At 47.0% G+C, this 6,157-nt stretch overlaps 1 non-coding gene across 1 annotated transcript; it reads right to left on the bottom strand.

The window, feature by feature from the left end:
• Nucleotides 1–204: 204 nt before the first annotated feature.
• On the bottom strand, nucleotides 205–286 carry TRNAS-GCU (transfer RNA serine (anticodon GCU)). Its single transcript has one exon. It is a non-coding gene; the product is annotated as a tRNA-Ser (tRNA).
• Between the last annotated feature and the right edge of the window lie 5,871 nt (nucleotides 287–6,157).

Raw genomic sequence — 6,157 nt, 5'->3', positions numbered from 1 at the left:
TTACCTTCTGAGAGAAAATCTAAGAAATACAGGACTAGAAAAAAACATTTTAGAAATGTGGGATTTAGACATTTTATTTACAGCAATGGGGGGTCTGAATTTCTCGGAAGGTTTTTGTTTGTAGGAAGCAACATTGCTAGAGTTGTTATTGTACCAAAGGGGGAGATGGTTGTCTATAAAGGTGGGGTGAAGACCAAATGCCTCCAATGAGGATGGGATTCAAACCCATGCGTGCAGAACACAATGGATCAGCAGTTCATCACCTTAACCACTCGGTCACCTCACCTGAGCTGTCAGGAAATGGCCAGGAAGAGAAATTTAAGGCCAGCAGAGATAGGGATATGATGGAGTTTTTAAATACTAAGCGTAAGCAGGGGCTGAATGAGCTCCCCACTCACATCTAGTGAGGAACTGGGGGAAAGACTTCAGGAACAGACCCTGTTTGCATAGACACACCTACTCTGCCTAGGTATGCAGCATGATGGGGTCGCTTTCCCAAAATGACCAGTTTGGGATGGTAGTGGGTTACAAATCACTTTAGGACTGAGTGGAATGAAATGTTATTCTCCTTCCTGTATGAGTGAAGGGCAGCAGAACATACCTATTGCGTCCTGATGGAGGGGTAGGCACCTCAGGGCCTGAGCCAGCCCCTATGGAGGGCAGGGAGGGAGCACTACTCAGCAACACTCTGTCCCAGCTCTTCCCCAACCCCACCCTCAGCCTGAGACTCTGGATCCCAGCCCAGCGTCGACCCCTTTACCACTGTCCACACCCTTCTCCCCAGCAAGCAACAGCCCCACTCCCAGCCCCAGTTCTCGATTGTGGCTTCTGAGGGGCCACAGCCATGGATAAGAGGGCACAGTGTGAAATGTTTGGGGACCACTGGTTTAGGGTGACATCCTCAATCACTTCTCTGCCACCACGGGCAGCCCAGAGCCTTTGAGTCTCGGCAGCGGCTGAGATTTAAAGGGCTCAGAGATCCCTGCGGCTGCAGGCAACCCAGAGCCCTTTCAATCCCGGCCACAGCTAAAGCGGATGGAGTGGGGCTGGGATTTCAAGGGCTTAGGCTCCTCTCAGCAACAGCTCTGGGCCCTTTAAATCGCTGTCTCAGCTCCACAAAGCTCCGGATTCCCCCTGCCACCGAGCCCCAGGCCCTTTAATTTGACTCTGAGGGCTCCCAGGCACTCTTCAGCTGGGAGCCCCTGGTTGATTTAAAATCAAGAATCACCACCCCACCCCCAACCTTCCTTTTTGACCCACAGCTGTTTTGGTGGGGCGGTGCTGGGGAAGGAGGGTTTGTTTCTGCAGGGCTGGGAGGGGTGTTTCCACCGGGCTGGGAAGTCCTGAGGTGGGGGTGGTTCCGCAGGGCCGGGGGGTTTCCGCCCTTAGCTGTTTTCTTTACTGTAATGTGGCCCTCGCCGCTTTACGGGCTGTGCAGGCAGGCTGACGGCATTCGCTTGGCCTCTTGCTTGTGTGGATTCACTGATGGGCAATAAGGTTTGAGCTGCGATTGAAGGTTTTCCCACACTCGCAGCATTCGCAGGGCCTGTTGTCCCCATCCCTCCCCACGCCTCCGTGGATTCTCGGATCCCTAATAAAGTGTGAGCTGCATTTGAAGGTTTTCCCCCACACACGGCATTCGAAGTGCCTGTCTCCTATGTGGATTCTCTGATGCCTAATAAGGGCTGATCTTTGAGTGAAGTTTTCCACACTCACGGCATTCATAGGCCCTCTCCCCTGTGTGGAATCTCTGATGTTGAGAAAGGCGTGATCTGTAAGTGAAGTTTTTCCCACACTCAGTGCATCTATTTCTTTGCTTTTCCCTGCAGATTTCCTGCTGTATTCTGGTTTCCTTAAGGCCCTTCTGAGTTCCCTGACAGGAAATAAATTTATCCATTTTCTCCCCTGGCTGGTTTCCCTGCTCTTTTTCTGGTCTGTGCTGAACCTCACAGGATCTTCCCTGCTTGTGACTGCTGGACACATTCCTTTTCATTCTTTGCGATAATGCTCTGTGTTTATCCACTTGCTCAACATTTCCCTGCTGAGAATTCTGCTCCTCTTTCTCACACGTCATTGCATCACCTGCTGTGATAGAGACAGAAACCTCAAACAGGGATGGAAAGGGGAAGGCCAAACCAAAACAAGTGCTGGAGAGAGGTCAAATAAAAATCAGGAAATCAGCTCCCCTCAACAGGAGAGAGGAGGGGATCAATTCAGCCTTCACATCCCATCCAACTTCGCAGGGGAAAGGGAGAAAGCTACTGCTCGGTGTCTGCTAGGATTTATAGGAAGCCTTGAGCTATATTTACCCTGCCGATGCGACCCCTGCTACGGACAATAATGAACTGAGAGACTTCCCAAGACCTTTGAAGGGCATCCCAGATGTTTCCTTCAGGCACTTACAGATTCTGAGTTGGTTTAATGTTTCCTCATCTGTGCGGGGAGATCTCAGAATCTCTCTTTCCTCTGAACCCTGCAGCTCTGGGACCCATGGCTCTTCCCCGTGTTCCAGCTGGGAGATCACAGCACGTTGGAAAACCAGAAACCCTGCTCAGATGAAAGAAAACAAAGGAGTTCAGTTGATTTCATAAAACTTAATCATTAAAAACATTCTATTAATTTATCTTCAGTGCTTAGTGTGACCTGGTGTGCCTGGGGCAGTCCTCACTGAAAATGCCAAGGTCAGAGCAGGCTGAAAAAGGGAGAGCAGATGCTCCCCAAACTGGTGGTTAATACTGAAGTTAAACTCACTGACCAGTCACAAACTGTGCTTCTGATCCCACACACTGGTTAACGAGACTCTGAAAAAAGAAATCACACGGCCCCCTTTATTGCATGACAGTTTTCTGACTCCTAATCAGCAACTAGGTTCCGTACAGTGAGAGTTATTTAAAAACTCTGCTCACTGTGATACAGCATGGCCAGAGGGCAGCAGGAGAGTGATCCTAATTGGATCCAGGAAGTGGGTGGGTGGAAGGTTAGCCACATTACCCAGTCGCTAGAGGTTTGGATCTCATCCAAAATACCATGCTGACAGCCAATTCTTTACCAGTTAAACTAAATGTTTAGAAGAAAGAACGAATGAAAGAATGAAGTTAAATTCCATCCTTCCAGACTATTCTTTAGCATCTAAACTAAAGTTTTAAACGAAAGAAAGACAGAAAGAAGTTAAATGGAAAAGCAGTCAGATACATTCCAAAATGGATATATCAGGTTCTTAGCAGTATTAGTGAGTTGCTGGCTTGAAAGTCTGTCTGGAACGCATCCACAGCTTGGATGGGTCATTCAGTCCTTTGTTCCAGGGTTCAAGTTGTAGAGAAGTTGCTCCAGAGGTAGGAAGGGGGATTGAAGACAAGATGGAGATGATGCAGCTGCACTTTATATTCCTTTTGCCATGTGGCTTCTACTTCCTGTGTCCCAAACACAAGCTTCACAGCACATGGCATGGAAAAGCTTTGGAGGTCTCATTACACAGGCATACCCCAGCATGTCTTGCTGACTCAATAGGTGTATCCCCTTGGTCCATGGACTCATTGTACAGCTGATGACCCTCAATGGGCCATCAAACAGGCTAGGCAGTGTTGATGCCAATATGTCTGGGGGTGTCACCCAGAAACACTGCACAAGTCTGGAAATACAGATATACCCTACATATCTGTAACTCACAATACAAGGGTGATAGAAACATAGAAACAAAATTATCATACTTGGCAAATCACAACATTTTCATTGCCACTTTATATGGCATACCTAGCATGATTCATTGCAATTTTATCAGATTATATTATTTTATTATTAATACCAAAGGGTCTCACAATTTCATGCAGTCTCACACTTGCTAAACTAGTGAATTCCCAGGACCAGTTCCCCAGGTCCTTGAAGATGCCAAACATTGTGCTTATGAGGGATTGAAATACCCACATATCTGCTGGGAACACACACACACAGACACTGTGTCAGTCTACACCCCTGTGTTCACTCTTCTAGAAAATTATGATCAATTTTGTACCCAGTATGGCTCGTGAGGTATCATTAGAAAACACATAACCTACTGAATATTATCCTCCTGTTAAAATGTGTAGTAACACTGTATGTAAAATTGTGAGATTTTACAGTATGATATTACTGAAAAAGTTTCAGTTCTGGGGAACACCCACTGACCAGTTCCTCAGAGACAGCAAGGCAAACAGCTGGTCCAATAGCCATTCTCCTGCAGGGGGAAGGTGTGAAGACATTAAGGGCTGGTCTACAGTACGAGGGAAAATCGATCTTAGATACGCAACTTCAGCTACGTGAATAACGTAGCTGAAGTAGAATATCTAAGATCGGATTACTCACCCATCCTCACCGCGCGGGATTGATGTCCGCGGCTCCCCCTATCGAATCCGCAACTCGGTTGGGGTTGGTGGAGTTCCGGAATCGATATAAGCACGCTCGGGGATCAATATATGGCGTCTAGATGAGACGCGAGATATCTATCCCCGAGCAATCGATTTTAACCCGCCGATACGGGGGGTAGTCTAGATGTAGCCTTACATTCCATCACAGGGACCTATTAAGGCTGTTGTGGAAAACAACCACAGGACTGATTTTGAATCAGCTCAGCCTGAGGCTCTTTTCTTGGTTACAAGCACGCAGGGGGCGACAGCTATTGGAATACTGTCCCCGAGCTAAAAATCACACAAGCCTTTTACAACTTAAAACCACAAACAATGACACATACGTTGCACGTTAATTTCCTTATCTGGAATATATTGCAAAATATGATGCAGGTCAAAAGCAAGCTGAACAATCAGTTTTCCATATTTGGCCTTTCCTTTTATTTTTATTACACCTGCTGATATGGGAGCAAGACTCTCCATGTCTCAAGAAATGTCACTACCAACCTAGGCCATTTTCACATGCTAGGGTGCAATCCAGATCAGTGAGGAGTTGTGTCATCTGTAATCCTGGGTGAGATTCAGTGTTCTGCTGCTGGAGCTCCCCTGTCTGGATACTCCCAGCCAGCGTTCAAGGACGCACTGAGTGTCTGTATGATAAGTAACCCTGGACTCGCAGCTCTGACTCCAGCCGCCTGCTTGTTACACCCCAAGCACATTCTGGTTTGGGTAGAGAAGGCTCAGGGTATGAGAGAAGGCTGGGGGTAGGAACCTTCTGTTCATTATGCTGAACCTAACCCCCAGTTTTACTTGAGTAAAGAGGAGGTATTTGACATTGTATGATACTGCTCCTGTGCTCTGTTCCCAAAGTGTTCTGCAGCAGAGGAGGGTCTCCGGTAGTATGTGTGTCACTGGCCTATTGGGGTGATGCTGAAACAGGACAGGGTACAGATGGCATTGTGGGGATGGCATGAACCTTCATTCTTCATTTCCCCTTCCAAGAACAGAAGGGACAGGAATCCTGACCCAGCAAGACCATCGTCGCAAAGTTCTCCTGCATGACATCCCTGTAGAGGGCTCTCTGAGTGGGGTCCAGCAGAGTCCCCTCTTCCCTGGAGAAATACACAGCCACCTCATCGAAGGTCACCGGCCCCTGAAAGAGCAAGAGTCCAACACTCAGTACCTGCTGACCCACTCACAACCCCACTAGTCACGCAACAGCAGCACCAAGGAAATGGAAGCTCCGGAAGGCACATGTTAACAGAGTCCCACCCCACCTTGCTTACAGCAGCCAGGAGGTATCAGAGGGTAGAAAGAGAGAACCTTTGTGTCTCCCAGCTGACAGACAGAAGCAGGGTCTTCACATTTATCACATAGCTACTAGCCAGAGCTAAATATAGGAGATGGGGCTGTCTCTGGACCCTGTTAGTGGCTCCCTGGTAGGAATCCCAGCACTCTCCATATAAAATATATGGAAGAAAGGGGAAGTCAATAGTAAAGAATAGAAGTTAGAAGGTCAGAATTATAGTGCCCATTAACAAAGGTTTAGAGAAAATAGAGCCTATCAAACTAACGAGATATCCTTATTGGATGAGACCAAATGTTTAGTTGCCGCAAATAATATTGATGTAATATATCTAAACTTCTGTAAGGGACATGACTTGATCACCACAATATTTTTACTAAAAAAACTAGAATGATACAAAATAAACATGGCATACATTAAATAGATTAAAAACTCTGATAGTAAATGAGGAACCATGGTCGAGTGGATTTCT

The sequence above is a fragment of the Gopherus flavomarginatus genome, chromosome 7, assembly GCF_025201925.1.
Source record: "Gopherus flavomarginatus isolate rGopFla2 chromosome 7, rGopFla2.mat.asm, whole genome shotgun sequence".
NCBI classification, from domain to species: Eukaryota; Metazoa; Chordata; order Testudines; family Testudinidae; genus Gopherus; species Gopherus flavomarginatus.
Note: the sequence above shows the minus strand (reverse complement) of the source record. Positions and strands in the feature narration are given on the sequence as shown.